Here is a 24,368-nt window from a genome sequence, read left to right on the forward strand (position 1 = left end):
GGAGCTTGGAGGAACAGGATAGGAAAGATTAAAGAACAGAGAACTCTGACGGAGGCCAGGGCAAGTGTCTAGCAGGGAGGGCCCAGCCTCTGTGAGAAGCCTAAAGGCTTGGAGTCCCCTTTCCTCAATCCGCTTTCTGATCTCTCTTGAAAACGTCTCATTCATTTTGTTTCCCTCTGCGTCCGCAAAAGTATTTTAAAAATGGGACCTATTTTCTCTGTCCTGATGGCTCTTTTCCCCTATATCACTGAAAGAAGACAGCAGGTCTGAAGGATGTAGGATACTTTTTTGCTTTCCTGGTTCATTTTTGCAATCAACTTCATATATACTTACTTTGACAGTTGTATTCATTTTAGAGTTTGCTCTGACACACCCAGTAAAGGCCCTTTCAAGTTCTAGACAACAGCAGTTATTTCTGTCCAGTATTAAAACTTGAACAGCAATAATGGTAATTAAAAGCTTTCCGTTGTTGTATCAAGGATCCTGTAAACACTGAACAGGGTTAAGTATGTAAGTTTCATAAGGAGAGAACCCCCTAGTGGCCGAGTCTGTGACAAACACCTTTTGGAAGTGTTTTTAAACTGCAGACAGCAAGCTTAAGAAAATTTTGTTCTTGAAATGTATCTTTTTAAGCAAGTATAAAGGTGTAAAATTCAGGCCCCTTTACTAAATGAGGTGCAACCTAAAGTGTTTTTCTCTTTGTTCCATTTGCGTCTTTATGAAGATCCAGTGAACAGAAAGTGTTACTGGTCACATGTTTGCAAAGCTGTATTCTCCCTAGTAACCCCAGCTTATACTTTAACTCCTTCTGTTTGTAATTTACAGCCTTGGTTAGTGAACACCCAATTTCATCTATACTTTCTCTGCAGTTCTGGATTTGTTTTATTTTTGACAGGAGACATGCTGATTGTTGAAGAAGACCAAACCAGGCCCAAAATGTCACCTGCATTTACAAAACATGGTGCTCCTAGTTACATCAGGGAAACTTTGCCTGTGCTTACCAGAGCGGTGGTCCCAGCAGACAACTCTTGCCTCTTTACCAGTGTGTACTATGTTGTTGAAGGCGGAGTCTTGAATCCAGCTTGTGCCCCTGAGATGAGACACCTCATAGCACAAATTGTAGCAAGTGATCCAGACTTCTATAGCAAGGCAATACTGGGAAAGACAAATCAAGAGTACTGTAACTGGATCAAAAGGGGTGATACTTGGGGTGGAGCTATTGAGATATCCATTTTGTCTAAGTTTTATCAATGCGAAATATGTGTGGTGGATACACAGACAGTACGAATTGATCGTTTTGGGGAAGATGCAGGATATACCAAAAGGGTCCTGCTTATTTATGATGGCATCCACTATGATCCGCTTCAGCGTGTCTTCCCCGACCCAGACAGCCCTCCTCTGACCATTTTCTCCTCTAATGATGATATTGTTCTTGTGCAAGCACTGGAATTAGCAGATGAAGCTAGAAGCAAGAGACAATTTACTGATGTAAACCGCTTCACCCTGAGATGCATGGTATGTCAGAAGGGATTAACGGGGCACACAGAAGCAAGGGACCATGCCAAGGAGACAGGCCATACCAACTTCGGAGAAGTGTGATCCATGCATAATGAGGATTGAAGCCTACTACCTCACAGATCCAGAAGGTTCTGGGTTTTCCAATAAGCTATTCGTAACCCTAAAGAACAAAAGGATACAATGCTTGAACCATCCTTTTAACCTAAAGCCACTAAGACACTGAATTCCTTGTTAAGATTAAAATTAGCGTGCAAGTTTACAGATGTGTGTCTACAGTGGTGATACGTGCCCTCTCTCTGCTGGGGTGACAGAATAGGTGGTCCTTGCTACCTACTGACACTAACCTGAAGATTGAGTTTTAGCATTATAAACTAGCATCCAGCAGCATTAACTTGTAGAAGAAAACAACTTCATATTTTGGGTAATGGGAAAGGCCTCAGGTGAGGCCAGCGGACATAAACCACAGTGTCTCCGGTAATTGAGTCCTTTTAAAAATTGAAGTAATAGTTTCTAAATTATGAATTGATTCCTCAAATGAAGATACTCAGAACTGTCAAAACTGATTTTATATTGCAACTTGGTAGACTTTATAGATGTGTACTTCACCAGTTATAAGTACATAACAAGCAATTCTTACAGGGTTGAGTCTACTCCTTGAGAATGTTACCTAACAACAAGAACTGATAGTGCCCAGTTAAGGATTTCTAGTGTTATAAAAGTAGAATGTGTGAGGGAGGAGGTGCCTGAGCAGATTACTGAAGCTTTAAAAGACCGTTGGCCTCATGTTTTAATGCAACTCATGATTATTCATCTTGTCGCATTGGATAAAACTTTAAAATTAAACAGGATATTTTTTTTAATTGAAGTTCCTTGAAATTTGAATGCTCTATTTTTGCCTTTCTACCTAAAGATTTGCCTGGAGGGATTTGATTTCCTCAGCTTTTTGTTAAGAGCACTTCCTCCGACTCCTAAAAAAACTTTTCACCTAAAATTATAACGTGCTTTGGTTTGGTTTTTATGAGATCTTTGGCTACCTAAACAGAATTTGTTTTCATGCTAGCCTTATCCCACCACTAATGCTCTTTTAAATGATTTCATGTCTCTGAAAATTAGCACTTTTATCCACCATCTTTTACCTTGACTTTTGCAGAGTTTTAAAGTAATCGGGATAATAATATTGAATGAATTTGTTTCACTTACAAAATATGACAGTTTTTAAATCTTTGCCTTATTCATCCTTCTCAGAATTCTGCTTCTTACTGATATTAGATGTGTAGCCATTTGCTTGGTGGGCTAATCCACAAGGCACACCCTCTAAAACTTAGCTTCACTATGAGATCTTCCAGATAAAAGTTTTCTACCTCTTTTCTTAATTCTTCTGACGATCAGGGATGCTAAATTATAATTTGTTATGTATTATCTTACATAATGTGAAGAGGCCTAATGTTGTAAAGTTTTATTATCTTGGTCTCATTTTTGATTAAGTATCTCACTTAGAAAACCAATGGTATGGGAATTCCCTGGCGTTCCAGTGGTTAGGACTCCGTGCTTTCATTGCCAAGGGCGCGAGTTCAATCCTTGGTTGGGGAACTAAGGTCCCACAAGCCACGTGGCGTGACCAAAAAAGAAACCCAATGGTATACTTTAAAGCACATACATAGTTTAGCATATCTTCTTGGCAAATGTTTCAAAATTGAGATTTACTTTTAGAACTTTCACTTGGTAGAGATAGCCATATAAAATTAAGGAATATTTAAACAATTTAGGAGAAATGTACCTTTAAGGAACAATTTACAAAATATGCTTGAAATCATTAGATGACATTTCTTGAGTACCTTTTGTGTGAATAGGTCTTTTAGGCATTATAAGTTATTGTGGTCACTGTAACTTAAAAGTGTTTAATTTTCTATTTAACTAAGCCTTAAAAATAGCACTTGTGAGTTTGTGAAACTTAATGTTTGGCAATCATAATGTGTACAAATGAATATGATTGAAAATCTCTTTGTACCTGTCTGTCATCAGGTCTAAAAGGATTTTGTATCTTATTTCCCCCAGAAAATATTAAATTTAAAGCTGTAGGTTAAGAGTATACCACTGGGTAGCACCCATCAAATTGAGCTTTATGCATCATTATTCATAAACCTTGCCTTCCTTTCTTAAGTATTTCAAGGGCCAAACTTGATACTTACTTACTGGAATTTTAGAGAAGTCTATTCATGCAACAGATATTTATTGAGTAATTTATAATGTCAGGCATATATTGATGTTTCCCAGCATAAATTTCTGTTGCTTTAAAATTGAGTATCCTTTATCTATCAATACATTTGATTTTTTAAAAATTTTTTATTGAAGTATAGTTGATTTACAATGTTGTGTTAGTTTCAGGTATACAGCAAAGTGATATATATATATATAATTTTTCAGTCAATGCATTTGATTTTAATTTAACAAATTTCCAATTTAACAAATGGAAAGAAATAGAACCTGATATTTTATAAAATGAAACCTGTTATTTTAAGTGGTTTTGTTTGCATATTTAAGCTTATGCTTTTATAACAAGTCAAATATTTATTCAGGGACTCTTAGTTTATTCTGTTTTACCTGTTAATTAGGTTGTGCATTCTTCAGTTGGACACTGATAGATCGCTCTCAGTAATGACTTTTTAAATTAATCAGCTGCTGAAATTCAGCACTAGGACTTTTAAGTAATGTTCTGATCATGGGAAATTCAAGATGAAGCACTATTTGCAGATCATTTAATTATTGAGGATTTAAAAACCTAATCTTGTGCTAACTCTGAACTCAAGCTTGTAAGCCTCACAAAACTTAGATTTTTTTAATTGCACTTCTTATACTCTTGAAATTAGTTTATTAATGTCTGTAAATTCTAATCTTGAGAATTTTGAAATCTTGCAACAAGATTAAAAGAAACTTTTTCTTAAATTTGCTCTTGAGCAGAGTGAAACCCCTCTTCCTATTCATTCAGTTTTTCACTGCCATACAAGATTTTTTTTTTTTTTAATTAAAACGAGGATAGTTTACATTGGTAGCAGAATGAATGAAGATTGTGCTTTCCCATCCCCCACTCCTCCTTTCCCTTATTCTTCTTTTTCTTACTCTTCTTTGGATTTAAAGATTAGATGTAGGGCAATGAATGTACTTCTAGATAGACAGAGTGATTTCAGAAGTTAAAATTAATATCTCTGGGAATTTTGTGATGTGATAGCCATGTGAAGACATCAGTATGGTACATCTTCTGTTAGTGGTTCATGGTTGATTTCTTAATTGTTTCCCATGAATGGATAATGGGCACAGTCAAGTGATACCCTTGAAAGGTTTGGGGGCTGGTCAGCTTGACCCTGTTGGCAAAAACTAATATAGTCATACCACTTGATTATTCCATGAAGTTCAAGTTCCAGCAAAATCATAATCAGGAATGAATTAACATGTTATTTATCTATACATGCCCGTAAATGCGCCTAACTTGCATGTCTAGCTTATTCTTTCTATCTTATGTAGGCATTAAAACATGAATGTTGCAAGTTGCCCTAACTGAACATAGTTTTCTATGTCTTTTTTGAAAAAATTGAATAGGGAGTGTAGAAGGTTAGCAGCAGAGTGATTTTTTTTTTCTTTATGTGTCAGGTGGCCTTCCTAAACTTTCATTTATTAAGTTTTTTATGTGCTTTCATGTATTGAGAACACACATTTGTTATTATTTACAGCACTTTAAAAATATGAAATAAAAGTTTACATGTTAGCCCTCTCCGGGAACCTTGTCAAAGACATTAAAATATAATTCTGGAACTGCCAACTATCAGTTCTTCTTAATCAGCAATTACCATCAGTGAATAGTGTATCCAATGGTACAACATTCTGGTGTTTTGGTAACAGTAGAACTCCATTTCAGTAACTATTAGGAGCATGCTCTGTGCCCTAGCATTCAAAGTGTTACTTATTTCTATAATGTGATTGTTCTTTATTCATTGTTCAATACAGTATTCAAATTTGTCCTTGTAGCACAAAGATGACTACTACAACTTTGAAAAGATTAGATTCTTAAAACCCTTCATTTGTTTCTAAGCAAACTTACGATTTTGAGCTGATTTTTGAGTCAAAGGCCTTAAAAGCATCATGTGTAAGCAACATCATTAAGTCTAAAGTGAAACACTTGATTTGAATAAACTAGTTTATTAACTAAAGATGTTTTCTTACTAAGAGTTATGGTATTTCAGCACATTTCATCCAACTTAAAAGGATTATAAAACTTCCCTAATTGTGGAAAAGGGTTTGGTTTTTTTTTTTTTCCTTCTCCAGAAATTAGCTGGCATTTTGTTTACAGTGCTTTGCGTATTTGACTTTGAAGAAATTATTACATTGATATTGAATTGTGGGGTGCTGCTTTAGGTCTTGGTTGATAGAATTTAGAGGAGATTGGTAACCCTGCCGTGCTGTTTCAGAGTAAAGGGAGAAAGGGGCAAGAAGATAAAGTGCCACATAAACAGAAGAGATCCTCGAATGCATTCCTAGTCTTGAATTAATGCTTTTCAGAAAATTTTTCAAGCAATGCCTTATGCCTTTGTGTCACCTTAACCCTCCTCCCCCATTTCTTGGCATAGAATGTAGCAAGACCGTAATGGAAAGGCTTGTCAGTACAGTATAAAACCATGACTACAAGGATTTTGCTATAATGCTTTTTTATACTTGTTTTTAAAAATACAAATCTATGTCTAAGAGTTTAGGGATAGTGAAGATATGATTTAGTTATGTTGTAGGCAAACAGGTTAACCTAAGAAAGGTTTACAATTCCTACTAAGATTACATGAGCGTGACTCTATACTGGTATAGGATATGTAGTTAGTTGTAGCCTGTAAGTTACTTAAAAGGACCAGGGCACCTAATTCTTGTCAGTTTTCCAGCTCACCTTGGTGCCATTCATCACATAAGCTGTTTACAGGAAATATAATTTCCTTAGCAAAGAGTAACTTTTTTTCCTTTAAAAAAGTATTAAGTATAAAATACAGAATAAGTACATGTAGTTTGTCAAAAGGAATAGAGAATGACAATAGTCCTATATTTCCTGTATTAATGCAGTAGAGGTTGAAATTCTTGAAGCAAGAAGAAACCCATAAATCTGTCAAATTTAGAGCTTTAAAATATGACTTGAAAAGTATAGGGAAGGACAAACAGAACAAAGTACTGTTTCACTTGGCATAAGAAAATATTTTTTCTTAATGAAGATGGACAGTGCTTTCTTGTTTTAAAAATATTTTGTCTATTTGCCAGCATTTTTTCGAAGTTAACGCACTGCTGCTACTTGGGAGATGTCTACTTTCATTTTGTACAACTCTTATGTGATTTTGCCATTGTCATTAAGATGCACTGATTTTATGATGTGTATAATTTTAAATACATAAATATTGTATGAATTGACTTGTTTTGAAGGAATAAATGAAGTGAAAATATTGTTGTCTGAGCATATTTTGGGGAGGGCAGAGGGCCAGTGAACAGCTGCTACAGTCAAGTTACATATTTATCATCACTGCTTTGACTTATGTACCAATATCTGCCAAATCTCACTCTGTAGGTGGAGTCTTAACCACTTGGATAAGAGAAAGTAAAATGTTTTTTCTTTTTAACACCAGAGGGCATTTGAAATTTCCCATCTTTGACTCCAAACTTTCTGGTATGCAATCAGCTCCTGAAAGTTGTAATTCAATGTCTGTTGCTGACAAAGTGTCAGAGTGGAAAGGCTGAATGTTCCCTTTCATTTATAATAGACTGAGGTCTGTGTGAACTTAGATCTGTTTGGAAACTGCAACATCTCTCTGGGAGAATTTATTTAATCTTTGATAATATCAACATTTAAACATTTATTTGAAACAGCACTGGAGTTAGAATTGGCCAGAGTTTCGGCTCTCTATCTAAACTGAACTACTTACCCTTTCCTTCTCAATGAAAGCATAAAAATTATGGAAGTGGAACCATAATGCAATCTGATCAATTTGTGCATCAGGACAAAAATGTATCTTTGGGGGTCAACATAAATCCAACCTTAGAATAAGTCAAGCCAAACGTCGTATTAAAAGGTTTGTAACGAGTCTCCTGGGGTATGTGGTGGTAGTTTGTTGAACAATTAACTACCCATAAGGCAATGCTTCTCAAAGTGTGTGCATCACATTGCCTGGGAACTTTTTAGAAATGTAAATTCTCAGAAGTCAGAAATAAATGAGACCAACAATCTGTTTATCAAGCCCTCCAAATGATTTTGATGATAATAAAAATTTGAGAACCACAACTATGACCACAGTTATATAAACGAATCAGTGTCAACTTCCAGAGACCTCTGATGGCTTATGTCAGTCCTTTATCCTTGGCCTCATGCAGTCCGTCTTCATCCACTATTTAAAGACAGTTATTAAAGTTACAGATAACAATAGATGACAATTCAAAAATCCCAACAGGCTGAAAAATTCTAAGATTGAATACTCATAAATGTGAAGTCCTGCCCTTAAGTTCTAACACAACACATTATGTGAGTCCAGCATGAGTAAAACCTGGCTTTATAGTTGAATCGACGAAGAAATAGCAATAGTACTTAACTATTATTCTGATCCCAACAGGGTGATATGACTTCGGTTGCAGAAATAGTTGCATTTTAATAGTTAAAAGATCTAGAAAAAAGGAAGCAGTAGTATTAATGTATCCTGCTTTAGTCACATTGCATTGGTTTGGATGAGGGTTTTACTTGTAAAACATGATGAAAATCTAAGGTTTGACAGCTGTAATGGGATATCTGAAGGAACTGTAGACAATTACCTGTAGAAGAGAAAAGGGGTCTCAGATTGATGTGACGGCTAACTTCAAATCTGGGAAAGTGTTGTGTAAACGATGAAGTACATTTATTCTCCGAGGCTCTGAAGTACATTTATTCTCTGAGGCTCTGAAGGAAAGAACTCAGACCAGTAAGGGGTGAATATTACAAAGTAAAATTTACCTTAAAAACCTAACACGAATAGAAAGGGATGCTTTGATATTAAGGTCAAGTATTGTGATGTAACCTCCTGCATAGTGAAAAATAGAGCTACAAGTCATTAGGCCCATGACATCTTGAAAATTTTGTTTCAAATGCTAGTTATGAAATGAATAATTACAAAAAGAACTTCTTCCCTAGGAAAAAAAAAAAGCATGTGGTTTTCTTTCTTTTTTTTTTTTTTTTTTTTCTCTCTTTTTCTGCTCTTACCATCCAGTTAGTGTTTGGAAAGGAATGGCTTACACTCTTATTTAGTAATAAGGTGGAGGCTACAAAGTAGGGCTTCAATAATTGGGAGTAGTATATACTATGTTTATTATATCTCTAAATCTAAAATGAGAGGTTCAAGAATAGAAAAGCGTCTCAAATACCTTTTATGTTTTAAAAATTTGTTCTGACTTGGATCGTCTTTGTCTCTATTGTGTTTATACATTTTGAGAGTATTTATCAGATGAAATCAAGTGCCAGGGTATCATGAACATATTTTCCTACACTCACTAAAACTTTTATGACTTCCATATGTGTGAGTTTAATAAAAAATCAAGCATTCATGAGGAATCAGCTTTGAGAATAGTCTTTTGTCTTTAGTAACTGCCTTCCTCATAACTGCTTCTCTGCCATTCTATCTTTCTAAAATTCCTTCTGTATAACAGGAAGAGGTTTCTGATCATACTATGATGGCATTTCTCTGTATTCAATTGAAGGGCTTCATTAATTAATCTTGTTAGTAATTAGAGTAGGTGTCACAGTGACTTGGCCAGGTCTAAAACCCTAATGATGGCCCTCTTGAATAATTGCAGTAGGCTGAAAGCTGTTAATTTGGAATTGAAGCTTACTCAGGAGTCAAGTTCAAAATCAATGCTGAGGTTAAATACAAAATATAGACAACATTATTCCTGATAGCCTCTTAACTGGCTCACAAAGTAGAGTATATAGACATAACCGTAACTTAGTAAGTCCAACAGAGCTAGTCCCCATCCCAGTGCTGGGAGAGTTCATGCTCACTCCTGGGGTACAGCTCTTTGAGGTCCTAACCTGCAGTGAGTGTGGTTCACTAGGTCCCAACCATTAGTGGATCCTGGACTCCAGTCTCTGATCCCTTGCTTCTGTGGAGCTATCAGAAGCATCCCTCAGCATCTCAGCCACCCATCCTGGAATAGAGGAATGTCTCCAGAATAAAAGTGGTCCCACATGTCGGTTGCATCACACCCGACTTCTATCCTCATCCTGATACAGGCCTGCAAATTCTTCACTGTTTTTGGCTTTCCACTGCTTCGGCAAGAAGGGTTTGTCTGAATGCCTAGCCCAACATTACTGGAAATGGAGGTCCACAGCCACACCTTTTTTATGATAGTCAAAAAAAAAAACTACCATAAAATGTGTTTTAAAAAAAGATATAGGGCTTCCCTGGTGGCGCAGTGGTTGAGAGTCTGCCTGCCAATGCAGGGGACACGGGTTCGAGCCCTGGTCTGGGAAGATCCCACGTGCCGCGGAGCAGCTGGGCCCGTGAGCCACAATTACTGAGCCTGCGCGTCTGGAGCCTGTGCTCCGCAACAAGAGAGGCCGCGATAGTGAGAGGCCCGCGCACCGCGATGAAGAGTGGTCCCTGCTTGCCACAACTAGAGAAAGCCCTCGCACAGAAACAAAGACCCAACACAGGCATAAATAAATAAATAAATAAATACTTAAAAAAAAAAGGTAAAAGTCTATTAAAAAAAAAAGATATAATGTTGGAAATGGAAATATCAGGTATGAAGCAAATGATTTAATAATTTTAGGGCTTCTCTGGTGGCACGGTGGTTAGGAATCCACCTGCCAATGCAGGGGACACGGGTTCAAGTCCTGGTCTGGGAAGATCCCACATGCCTCAGAGCAGCTGAGCCCATGCACCACAGCTACTGAGCCTGTGCTCTAGAGCCTGCGCGCCACAACTACTGAGCCTGCGCACCACAACTACTGAAACCCACACGCCTAGAGCCCGTGTTCTGCAAAAAGAGAGGCCTGCACACTACAACGAGGAGTGGCCCCCACTCGCCACAACTAGCGAAAGCCCGCGTGCAGCAACAAAGACCTAACACAGCCAAAAATAAATAAAAATAAAATAAATTTATTTTAAATAATAATAATAATTTTACCACCAACAATGGGGGGGGGGATAGTGAGAATTCGTCAGTATTTATTTTAAAGGAAGAAGTACTTTATCAAGTAACAATGAATATGTCTTACACAGTTCACTTCAATCCTGTTGGATATTTATGTTGAATTAAATAGAAAAAGAAAATGTGTCCTTTATCACAGAGTAAGAATCACTTTTAAAGTTTATTACGTGGGATATTTCACAAAATTATCCATCGTAATTGTGGACATAACTTTACAACTATAGAATTCCAAACTTGCTTCTACTATGACTTAAATACTTTGTATTAGGATTGATAAATCTTTCTCATATGAATTTTATTAGACTGAATTACTTCTCCCAGAGCTTGAATATTATGGAATAAACTAATCAAATCAAGTTTTTTAAACCTACAAAACTAAGGAACAGACTTTGAATTATGTTCACCTTCTGCCAAAGTGACTCTTCCCATTAGACCCTTCCTTTAACATCCAGCCGTATTTTTTTTATTCTTACTCTATAACAGTGAAGACTGAGAAAATGATCTTGAATTGGGCTAGAAACAGCTAAAGTCAATTTATCTCAGATAAATTGTTAAGCAGTTTTCTTTAATTTTACTTCTTGTACCATATGGTATCAACTACCTCAGGATTACAAGGATAGTCATTCACTCAATAAGCATTTTTGAATGTTCATGTTGTTCTAGGAACTGCGCTAGGTGCTGGGTATACATGGGGTAGGGGAGGGGAAACACAATGCTATAAAGAAATAGAAATGCAGGCGCTATGATGAGAATAATGGGGTGGGAGAATCTAATCTAAAGTGATTAATCTGGGAAAGCCTTTTTGAGAAAGTGACATTTGAGCTAAAACCTGACGCATGAATAGGAGTTAGCTGATGAGTAAGAAGAGCATTCTAAGTAGGGGGTATAACACTTGCAAACACTATGTTGCAGGAGGAACTGAAATATTTTCCAGGCCAGTCTGGCCATAGTGTGGTAAGCAGGGAAAGAGGAACATGAGATGAAGTTTTAGAAGCAAGTATTCAGATTCGCAGCATCTATAAGCTATATTAAGCACTTACCCTAATTCATATTTACCACATTTTATTTGTTTATTTTATGTGTGTCCCCAAATAGTTTGTCCATGAGGGCAGGGACCAGTTATTTCTTATTACCATTCTATTCTCAACACCTAATAAGGTACTAGACATATAGTAGGCATTCAGTATTTATTTAAATGAATGAACAAATGATGTTAACATGTAATTTAGGAATATCATAAGAGCACTGGGAGGACAAAGCACTTTAAAGAAGGCATCAGATTTATGTTTCTCCAAGTTATTTTAACTGCTCTGTAGGGAATGGATTAAGGGGGCAAGAGTGGAAGTGGAGGACCAGTTAGGAGGAAGCTACTGCAGTAATATGTATATGTGATGATGATGGTGATAATAATCATAATAGCATTTGTTGAGTGCTTACAATGTACAGAGCATTTTCATGTATTATCTCATGTAATCTTCACAATAACTCTATGAGATAGATATTATTATTCTGTATTTTGTAGATATGGTTACTGAGGATTAGAGAAGTTTGATAACTTCTTCAAGGATCAAAAGCTAATAAATGGATAATAGCTTGGACTAGGTAATGTCAATAGAAGAGGATCGTTTTAAGATTTATTTTGGAAATAGGATCTCCAGGACTTGGTGACATGAGGAGTAATAGGGATGCATCTAGAATGTCTCTCAGGATTTTTACTCAAGCATCTGGTGGATGAAAGTGACATTTATTGACCCATGGAAGATAGAGGGGAAGAATATTTGGAGGGAAGAGAGAAAATACGACTTTGGACATGTTAGGTTTAAGATGTTTGTGAGTCATCTGAAAGGAGATGTCATAAAGGCAACTGCAGACCTGAAGTTAAAAAAATATGTCCAAAGATTAAGATCTAAATTTTCAATTTATTGACCTATAAATAGTTACAAGATATAAGAATGGAAGAGATCAACTAGAGAGAGTGTGTAAAGAGAGGAAGGCTCATCACTAAACCACAGAGAAACTACCAACATTTAGAAGTCTGTTAAAGAAGAAGAGCCACCAAGGATGACTGAGAGTTCAGAAGAGATCAGAGGTATGTAAGAATTTCTTGTCATGAAATCCAAGAGGAAATGGTTATTTAAGAAACAGAACTGTTTGTTGAATGTTATACAAAGATCAAATTAGAGGAAGCTTAGAGGAGTCTATAGAATTAGGCAACCTAGAGCTCACTGATGAACTTAAGAGCTATTTCAGGGAAATAGTAGAGAAAGAAACTAGATGGATGTGGGTTGGAGTAAATAGGATGTCTGGTTAAAGATAGCAGGTTGAACATATTCATTGGTCGTCTACTCTCCCAAAACTGCATTAAATGATAATTATGGGATTTTAAAAGGCAGAAACTCTCAAGGACAAAGAGATGATAAATAATACCAACAAAATTTTGGAAGATAGCCAGGAGTTGGATGAGTGATAACTGACCTAGCAGATTTGAAAAAGCTGAATCCTAAGGCAGCAACCCTATTTTTCCATGGAGTGTCCCTCAAATTCAGGAATTGGTGGTGTTCATACCTCTGGAAACAGGGGTGGAAAAAAATCATGAAAATGGAGAATCTGGTTAAGAAATATACCTTTCAGATCTCCTCTCTCACTCTGAGCAACTAAGTGCTTGCTACATCGCCTCTAGTTGAGGGCAAAACAGAGGGTCTCTGTACTAAAATAAAGAGGATGACGCGGTGTTTTTATATGCTGGATGTTGAGACAAAAAACCTTCTTCTGCCACTAGGCTCCAAGAATGCTAGCTGCCAGAATTATGCCCTTCAGGCAGGATTTTGGAAAACTTTTCTCTGAGGAACCACACCAACAAAAAAGACTAATGATATTGACATGAAATATTTTCCAACCAGCTGGCCCTACGTGATCACTCTACAGTAAATTCCACAGTAAACCAGCCCCATCCACACCACAAAACTTAGTTTTTGCCAAATTCTTAAATTTGAGTGGATAGTCAAGAATCATCAGACATCTGAAGATACTCTTTAATAAGAAACGCAAAACTGAAAACAAACTTAGGAAAAAAAAATAACATGGAATAAACAGAGGCTATGGTGACAGAAAAATACTAACATTGTATTTACACATATATTGTTAAAGTAGTAAGAGAAGATTTTGCATCGATGAAACTACAGAAAAATATGATAAAAATTCAAAAGCAAACAGTAATAATTGGAAATTAAAAATACAATAGCAGAAAGAAAATGCAACAGAAAGCTGTAGGTAAATTTTAAGAAAGCTCCCAGTAACAGAGAGATAGAGGTCCAGGAGGTCCAACATCCAAATAGTGGAAGTTCCAAAAAGAAAGAACAGAGAAAATGGAGGGAAGGAATCCAACAACTAATAGTTCAAGAAAATGTCCCAGAACTGCAGGTCATGAGATTCTAGATTGGAAGGACTCACCAAGTACCCAATGTAGTACATAGATCCACTCCAAAACACATCATCATGAAAATTTGAGAATACTGGAAACAAAGAGAAAGCCCTAAATTTAGAATCATAAATGCTTTGGGCTTTTCAACAGCAACACTGAAAGCTAGCAGACATTAATCTAAAATTCTATACCCAGCCAAATTATCAATCAAACATGTGGATGGAATAAAAGATATTTTCAGACATATAAGAGCCTATGCGCTCTTTCTCAGGAAGCTACTGGAGAATGTGTTCTGCTAAAATAAGAGAGCTAACTCAAGAAAGAGGAAGAAGATATGAGATCTAGGTAATACAACAAAAGAAAGAGGTGAAAGGATTTTTCCCAGTAGGATGATAAATGCAGATATCAAAATGACAGACATGCAACAGGCTGGAGAAAAACCTATCCAAATGGAAGTAGATCAGAATGCCCTGGAAAATATTTCTTCAGGATGAAATTAATAGAATACTATTAAATCTGAATGTATTGAGAGGAGATTTACATAATGGGTGGGGGTGGACAGACAAAAAAGATATATAGAAAAGGAAGAGTATACATAGTATATCTCAAAGCATTAACCCTCAATAGCATTTATTTAATGCAAAAGCAGGGAAGCAAATCAGGCAGTTTGGCTCCAGATATACTATACTATAGTATTGTATATTTGAATGCTGACAGGAACTATTATAGAAGAAAGGTCAAAATGATGATGTATAAGAGAGGATCACAGGGATGGAGTTCATAAGATGAGATCCAGAGTACATGTACATGATCTGGTTTTATAGGAAGAATATTTCCTTTGTTGTACCAAAAGAGAAGAATAACATGGGTGCAAAGGAAGGTAGGTTTGTAAATTTGGTGATGGAAATATGGAGTTCCTGCCTATTGGCTGCTGTTTTCTTACCAAATTTTTCTAATTCTGTGGCAAATTCGTTATCTGAAAATAAAGGAAGCAAAAGAGGAGTGGAAAATTTGAGGAAAGAGAAGAAAGAGAGGTCTGGGAAAATGGGAAATCCAGCTTCCTAGAGAAATGTGGTAATTGCCTGGGAGTATAGAGTACCCATTTGAGGTTGTTATTCTTGAGTTTATAGTAGTGCCAATCTTCTTTACTTTGAATTTTTTTACTGAAGTGTAATTTACAATATTATATTAGTTTCAGGTGTACAGCATAGAATTCAGTATTTTTATAGATTATACTCCATTAAAAGTTATTACAAAATAATGTCTGTAATTCCCTGTGCTGTACAATATATCCTTGTTGCTTATATGTTTTATACATAGTAGTTTGTATCTCTTAATCCCACACCCTGTCTTGCCCCTCCCCCTTCCCTTTCCCCATGTGTAAATATATATATATATATATATATATATATATATATATATATATATACACATACCACTTTTTCTTTATCCATTTTTCTGTTGATGGACACTAGGGTTGCTTCCATATCTTGGCTATTGTAAATGACTATGAACATATGAACATTGGGGTACATGTATCTTTTCAAATTAGTGTTTTTATTTTTTCCAGATATATACCCAGGAAAGGAATTGCTGGATCATATAGGAGTGCTATTTTTAGTTTTTTGAGGAACCTCTATACTGTTTCCCATAGTGGCTACACCAATTTACATTCCCACCAACAATGTACAAGGTTTCCCTTTTCTCCACATCCTTGCCAACATTTGTTATTTGTGATCATTTCGATGATAGCCATTCTGACAGATGTGAGGTGGTATCTCATTGTTGTTTTGATTTGCATTCCTCTAATAATTAGTGATGTGGAGCATCTTTTCATGTGCCCACTAGTCACTGTGTCTTCTTTGGAAAAATGTCTATTCAGGTCTTCTGCATATTTTTTGATTGAGTTGTTTTTATTTTTGATATTGAGTTGTATGAGCTGTTTATATATTTTGGATATTAACTCCTTGTCACTCATATCATTTGCAAATACTTTCTCTCATTTCATAGGTTGTCTTTTCATTTTGGTGATGGTTTCCTTTGCTGTGCAAAAGCGTTTAAGTTTAAAAGAAACAGATGCACAGATATGGAAAACAAACTAGTGGTTACCAGCAGGGAGAGAGAAGGGGGGAGGGGCAAGAGGAGGAGGGGATTAAGAGGTACAAACTTTTATGTATAAAATAAATAAGCTACAAGGATACATTATACAGGGAATATAGTCAATATTTTATAATAACTATAAGTGGAGTATACCCTTTAAAAACTGTGAATCACTATGTTGCAACCTGTAACATATAATACTGTACATCACTATACCTCAATTTTTTAAAAAGCTTTTAAGTTTAATTAGGTTCCATTTGTTTCTTTTTGCTTTTATTTCTTTTGCCTTAGGAGACAAAGTTTTTTAATTACTGAGATTTATGCCAAAGAGTGTTCTGTCTATTTTCTCTTCTAGGAATTCTATGGTTTCAGGTCTTACATTTAGGTATTTAATCCATTTTTATTTTATTTTTGTTTATAGTGTAAGGAAATGTTCTAATCTCATTCTTGTATATGTAGCTGTCCAGTTTTCCCAGCACCATTTATTGAAGTCTCTCTTTTCCCCATTGTATACTCTTGTCTCATTTATTCTAGAATAATTGACCATATAAGGGTTTGTTTCTCAGCTCTCTATTCCATTTCATTGATCTATGTGTCTATTTTTGTGCCAGTACTGTACTGTTTTGATTACTATAGCTTTGTATTATAGTTTGAAATCCAGGAGTGTGGTAACTCTTGCTTTGTTTTTTCTCAAGATTGTTTTGGCTATTTGAGGTCTTTTTGGTTCCACACAAATTTTAGGATTATTTGTTCTAGATCTGTGAAAAATGCTATGGGTATTTTGATAGGGGTTGCCTTGAATCTGTAGATTACTTTTCATAGTATGGACATTTTAACAATATTAATTCTTCCAATCCATGAACATATTATATGTTTCCATTTCTTTCATCTTCAATTTCTTTCATCAATGTCTTGTACTTTTCAGAGTATAGGTCTTTCACCTCCTTGGTTAAATTTATTCCTAGGTATTTTATTCTTTTTGATGCAGTTGTAAATAGAACTGTTTTCTTAATTTCTCTTTCTGATAGTCTGCTATTAGAGTATAAAAATGTAACAGATTTCTGAATAATAATTTTGTATCCTACAATTTTACTGAATTCATTTGTTAATTCTAACAGTTTTTTTGTGGAGTCTTTAGGGTTTTCTATGTATAGTATCATGCCACTGGCAAATGGTGACAGTTTTACTTCTTCCCTTCCAATTTGGATTCCTTTTATTTCTTTTTCTTGTCTGATTGCTGTGGCTAGGACTTCCAATAAAATTGGTGAGAGTGGGCATCCTTGTCTTGTTCCTGAATTTAGAAGAAAGGCTGTCAGCTTTTCACTGTGGAGTATGATGTTAGCTGTGGGTTTGTCATAAATGGCCTTGAGATATGTTCCCTCTATACCAACATTGATGAGAGTTTTTATCATTAATGGATGTTGAATTTTGTCAAATGATTTTTCTGCATCTATTGAGATGATCATGTGATTTTCATTCTTACTTTTGTTAATGTGGTGAATTACATTGATTGATTTGTGAATATGGTCCATCCTTGTGACCCTGGAATAAATCCCACTTGATCGTAGTGTATGATCCTCTTATATATTGTTGGATTTGGTTTGCAAATATTTTGTTGAGGATTTCAACATCTATATTCATCAGAGATATTGGCCTGTAACTTTCTTTTTTGTAGTGTCTTTGCCTGGTTTTGGTATCAGGGTAATGGTGGCCTTGTAGAATGAATTTGGGAGTGTTCCATTGTCTTCAATTTTTTGGAATAGTTTGAGAAGGATAGGTATGAGCTCTTCTTTATATGTTTGGTAGAATCCCCCCTCTGAAGCCATCCAGTCCTGGACTTTTGTTTGCTGGGAGTTTTATTGGTTATAAATTCAATTTTACTACTATTAATCACTCTGTTCAAATTGTCTGTTTCTTCTTGATTCAGTCTTGTCAGGTTATATGTTTCTAGAAATTTGTCCATTTCTTTTAGGTTGTTCAATTTGTCAGTATATAACAATTCATAGTATTCTCTTATGATTTTTTTGTATCTCTGTGGTATCAGTTGTTATTTCTCCTCTTTCACTTCTTATTTTATTCGGGTCTTCTCTCTTTTCTTCTTGGTGAGCCTGGCTAGAGGTTTATCAATTTTATCTTTTAAAAAAAACAGCTCTTAGTTTCACTGATTTTTTCTATTGTTTTGGGTGTCTCTATTTTATTTATTTCTTCTCTGATCTTTATTATTTCCTTCCTTATGTTTACTTTGGGCTTTGTTTTTTCTTCTTTTTCTAATTCCTTTAGATGGTAGGTTATTTGTTTATTTGAGATTTTTCTTGTTTCTTGAGGAAGGCTTGTATCACTCTAAACCTCCCTTTTAGAACTGATTTTGCTGCATCCCATAGATTTTGGAAAGTTGTGTTTCCATTTTCATTTGTCCTGAAGGATTTTCTGATTCCTCTTTGATATATTCATTGACCCACTGGTTTTTTAAGTAGCATGTTGTTTAGCCTCCACGTGTTTGTGCTTTTCCTATTTTTCTTTCTGTAATTGATTTCTAGTTTTATATATTGTGATCAGAAAAAGAAAATGCTTGATATAATTTCTATTCTCTTAAATTTATTGAGACTTGTTTTGTGGCCTAGAATGTGATGCATCCAGGAGAATTTTCCATGTACACTTGGAAAGAATGTGTATTCTGCTGTTTGTGGATGGAATGTCCTGTAGATATCTATTAAGACCAACTGGTCTACTGTGTCATTTAAGACCACTGTTGCCTTATTGATTTTCTGTCTGGATGATCTGTCCATTGACTTAAGTGGAGTGTTAAAGTCCCCTACTATTACCGTATTACTGCGAGGTACACTTTTTCCCCACAGCTGATCACTGCCCACACCCTGTTGTGGAGCCACACTGCAGGGCAGGTGGGGCCCACATGGATTCTTCGTGTGTATCAGGGTGTAAGCTGTGGTGGACTGGCCACCATCAGAGTTCTGGGTCTCTTCTGAGGCGCTGCTTGAGCACACGCCAACAATGGCCACCACCACCCCACCCAGATGACACTCTGGGACCCCATTGCCTCTGTGTCCCACAGCCAAAATTCTTCTCTGGTCACGGCAGCCCTAGATCCAGTGCCGAGCTACAACGTGGAGTAAGTGAGACTGGACCATTTACTTGGCTCAGACTGGGACACATGCAGAGGTGGTCAGGGGAAACCCAGCAGCCACTAGAGGAGTCTTCAATCCAACCTCTCTGCTCTGCCTTGGGGACAAGCCAGCATGCATGCACTCCTCAAGAGCAAAGTTCAGGCTTCCCTCAGCCCTCCTGTTAGTCCCAGTGGTCCTCTGACCAGCCAAGGGGCTCATCTCCCCTGTGTAGGACCCCAGGAGTGGGGTGCCCAATCTGTGTCTTAAACCACTTACTCCCCAGTGTGGGTCTCTGCCCATGTAATCTCCCTTTTCCTCTGAGTCCCCTTCCAGGAGCACAGGTCCCAACCTGATCACTTTTCTTTCCTTCCTATCTGATTTTGTGTGGATCTTTCTTACAGCCTTGTTTGTACAGAAGTCTTTCTGCGAGTTTCCAGTTAGTTTCCAGTTAGAGAATTGCTCCACATGTACATGTATTTTTGATGTGTTCATGAGGGGAGGTGAGTTCCACATCCTCATACTCTGCCATCTTGATTGATTCGTGGTGTCAGTCTTCTTGTTGTGTGATCAACAAGAGATGTTAGTGATTTGAAGGAATCCAATGATAAAAAAACAAAAGCAAGAGCAGGAAATTCTGACATGTGGAGTAGAAGGTTAAAGTTTACATTTCTGGGTACCTAGACGCTAGCAGATAGGAGGGAAATGGTTACAGTCTAATCCATCTGTCTGGCTTATAACTGTTACTATAATATAAATTTGTATTCCATGGTCCTGTATACTGCTAACAATGAATAAAATAAATATTAATATATTATACTCATAGTATACTTAATGCAAATTCTATGACAAGTGTTCCAAGAAATAACAAGTTTGAGAAGCAAAATATATTCTTGAGTTGGCAATTTCAACAAATGATTTTGTGTAGAGCTATGAGGAGCTTGCTGGGAGATCCAAATATTATTCATTTGTGTTCCCTAGTATTTTGCAGTATTGAATATTTGCTATAAGCTACAGTTCTTTGTAAATACTATTAAACTTGATATTTCTTATTTATTAAACAATGTTTCAATACAGATATCCATAATAATAAATAAAGAACATAAAGAATGTTAGAAGCATGTTAAGAAAGATAATTGAAATCAGTCAGCCCATTGCCAGATGCGTTTTAAATTATTGCAATGTAAAGTATCGTCAATTGGGGGCTTTTGTAATAGCTCAGACTCATAGGTATATTCATAACATCAAAAAGTCAAAAACCTCTGAAACAGTCCTGATGAGCCAATGCCTACTACTTTTAAGAGTTATGCACAGTTTAATAGTATGTCAAGGGACAAGATTTGGGGAAAAAACAATAAGCAAAACTGTAGCAGTAGATGCGTTATCTACTGACACTATCTCCAAAAAATGAATTATTTAGGGCAAGATTGTTAAATAAAGGACTTCAGTTTCCCAAAAGTTTATCATCAGTTTTGACATTAATATATAACTAGTGTAATATAATAGAAGAATTATACATAGAAAAATTTGGTGCCCTTCATGAATTCAAATTTTTCAGGGAGAGAAAGAGGACAATTACATCCTAGTGGGTTAAATCTAGAGACATGTTCATTGTCTTAAGAGATTACAGTGAAGCAGCACCTAACATCCTATTCGAAAAGGTGGTGCTTGGGCTGAACCTTGAAGAAAGGCTAAGACTAAGCCAGGAGAACAGGGTGGGAATGGGTCCAAGCAAAGGGTGCAGCCCAGTAGCATGAAAGCATGACAGTTTCAGAAAAATTAGATGTGACTGTAGTAAAGAGTATGGATGAATATGTGGTGGGGAAATGCACATAAGCCCAGTTAATGAAGGTTTTTTATGTCTTATAGGGACTTTGAATTTCATCCTGAATGCTATGAAAATACCTCAAAGTATTTTAAGGAGAGGAATGACAATTCAGATGTGCCTCTATGAAATGAAAGATGTGAAACAAGGAACTTCTGTAGTTTCTTCCATCTTTAGTGGTCTGTGATCCTACAAATAGTGAAGTCCTGATCAGAGTAGAGAGGACGAAGAGCCGGAGACAGTTATGAATGTGATCTCACAGGAGCTATGGGAGGATTGCTGTGAAGTATTGAGTCTGGGTGCTGCAATTAGCTGGCAGGGGGAGAGAGGAGAGAGGTCAGAGGTAAGACGGGTTCCATTTTGAACATGTTAAGATTTGGCATTCCTTACAAAACCCACTGATGCTACTAGATGATCTCAGCCCTCCCCTCAGACTTTCATTAACACTGGGAAGAAAGGGACTACTGAATCCTCTAAATTTTTATGGTAGGTGGGCCAACACTGCTCTCAAAAAAGAAAAAAGGGAGAAAAAAAGCTACTCCCAGCAACTACTTAATGATTAAGTCATTTCAGAACTTCATCCAAATCCACTTAATTACACCCTTTAGTTCCCATCTAATTAGTTTAGGCTTAACACTAATATCAGTTTGGTGAGAACTTGCTGATCTATTTGATCTCTTAATCTGACCTATCAATTCCACAGTTTATAGCCAAATTATAACCATCCTCATCTGAATCCTTTCCCAACTGTTCTCTCTTTAAAGCAAGTTCTCGCTACTACTTGAAGAATAAAACCTTCCCTCTCCCCAACAGAAGTACATTCAGAGACCCAGCACGGAGTACCATGCCCTATACCATGAACAGAGTGGGTACCCAGTGTTTCCTAGGGCTGGTGATAATACATGTTCAAAGTAACTTCATTTTTCCTTTGGAGAGGAAAAGGAGAAGAAAAGCACTGCTAGGATGTGACTGTAATGTGGATGAATAAGTATCATGAATGGTTAGAGTGGAGGTCCACTGTATTTTGCAGAGAGTCCAACTTTATAAGGGGCCCAAAAGAGGAAAGATTGACCAATGACTGTCTGTGGTATATTTTGGTTTTAAGGTGGTGTGTGCGTGTTTGTGTGTAGGGGAAGTGAGTTGCCTCAATGGGGAGGTGGTACTGAGAAAGGAAATAAACTAGTTTCTGACAGTCGAGAAGATGACTGCATCACAACAGCATGCAAGGATGGAGAAGGAGTGAGGACACAGATGAGTCAGGTGAGCTGGACTGTAATTAGATTCCACAGTCAGGTCATCAAATAGGAATTCATATACAAAGAGCAACAACACACACTGCTCCTCAAATGATGACCTACATCAACCAGGGAGCCTTAGTCTCTCAGGTTTCTGACTTTGGAAATCCTCTCTTTCCCCTGGTCCAGACCTCCTTCTCAATTCTCTTGGAACCTTAGAGACTTGGTATTTCTTTTTTTAAAAATAAATTTATTTATTTATTTTTGGCTGCGTTGGGTCTTCATTGCTATGAGCGGGCTTTCTCTAGTTGCGGTGAGCGGGGGCTACTCTTTGTTGTGGTGCGAGGGCTTCTCATTGCGGTGGCTTCTCTTGTTGCGGAGCACGGGCTCTAGGCACACGGGCTTCAGCAGTTGTGGCTCACGGACCCTAGAGCGCAGGCTCAGTAGTTGTGGCACACAGGCTTAGTTGCTCCGTGGCATGTGGGATCTTCCCGGACCAGGGCTCGAACCCGTGTCCCCTGCATTGGCAGGCGGATTCTTAACCACTGCGCCACCAGGGAAGTCCCGAGACTCGGTAGGTATTTCTCCAAGCCAAAAATAAAGAAAGCAAAGCAAAACGAAGAAAGATTCCAAGGAAAACATTTAAAGATATGGAGAATGAAAAACACCAAATTCAGAATAGTGATTTATTTCAGCTGGGGGTGTATGTCTGTTTTGAGGAGGCAGGAAGGAATGGGGAGAAAAGTTTGTTAGCAGCTTGAACTGTAATGTTAATGTTCTATTTCTTGAACTGGGTATTAGGTACAGTGGTGTTTTTATGCCAGAATATCTGAAATATTTCATAATTTTCAAAAAAGAGATGTTAAAAAAAGGAAAGAGTAACAGAAAGATCATTTTGTCTATGTCCCTACATCTACCTGGGAAAAGACAGGGGCCCTTCCTAATTATTCTACTTTTATTATAAACTGAAAAACTGTTCACAAACAAAACTGTGCCTCCTCTCATCTTTGAGGTTAATGCTCACAAGTCAATTCATTTTTTTAACAAATGTTCAAATCACACACCTATGAAGCTTGATCAACTGCAGTGACTCCATCCATAGGTGTAACTCTAGTTTCATTGAACTTCTGATTTGGAACTTCCTGTTTTGTTAATATTATGACATCATACATGTTTGAATGACACATCAGGAAGAGAGGTCATCCTCCTTAAATGTTCAGTCAGCTCAGTTATCCAAATGCCGCTGATAGGGTGCTGAGTTATTCCAGGCTTCCTCAAACCTCCTTTCTCCTCACTAGTCCTGTCCTACCTCTTCTGTACCCAAGCCCCAGGGTCACTGCACTTCTGCAATGATCACATTGCAGAGACCACACAGAGAAAAGATGAAAGCCATGTGTCATCTTGTTATAAAAGACATGAATAGCTACAAGACAGAAATGAGACAAGAAAGGATAAATCTAATTATTAGAATTAGACCTGCACATTATCTGTGTATTTCATGTTTCCTACTTGGGATTTTTCTCCAAAATAGAGGCTGATTGGCATCATACTGATGGATGGCAAGCTTGATGTCATACTGCCTGAGTTGAAATCCCTGCTCTGCCACATCCTAGCTACATGATCTTGAGCAAGTTATTTAACCTCTTTGTAAAATTTGTATATTAATAGTGTCTACATTCTGAAGTTCAGATAAAGAGTAAATGAAATAATGCATGAAAATGCTTAGCACAGCACAATTCCCAGTGCATAGCAAGAGCTTAATAAATGTTGGCAATTACTATGTGCATTGATTTTAATTTTTCTTTCTGCCTTTTGGTATTGAGGATAACATATATCCAGGAAAAACCAGCTTCCAAGCAAAAGGCACATCTGGTGAAAGTGGCTTCCATTCCTGGAGAAAGATTCCTTCCTGAAAGCATTGGGTTCTTCCAACTACTCTCTTCTCCCTACTCTCTTCT

At 36.8% G+C, this 24,368-nt stretch overlaps 2 protein-coding genes across 2 annotated transcripts in view; both read left to right on the top strand.

The window, feature by feature from the left end:
* FCAMR (Fc alpha and mu receptor) overlaps positions 1-24,368 on the top strand; it is a 263,932-nt gene that overhangs the window by 161,436 nt on the left and 78,128 nt on the right. The window lies entirely within an intron of this gene.
* The window catches only part of LOC309664620 (specifically androgen-regulated gene protein), a 33,563-nt gene that overhangs the window by 611 nt on the left and 8,584 nt on the right, over positions 1-24,368 (top strand). The gene's annotated exons all lie outside the window — the stretch shown is intronic.

This window comes from Balaenoptera physalus (genome assembly GCF_965194825.1).
Source record: "Balaenoptera physalus genome assembly, chromosome: 1".
NCBI classification, from domain to species: Eukaryota; Metazoa; Chordata; class Mammalia; order Artiodactyla; family Balaenopteridae; genus Balaenoptera; species Balaenoptera physalus.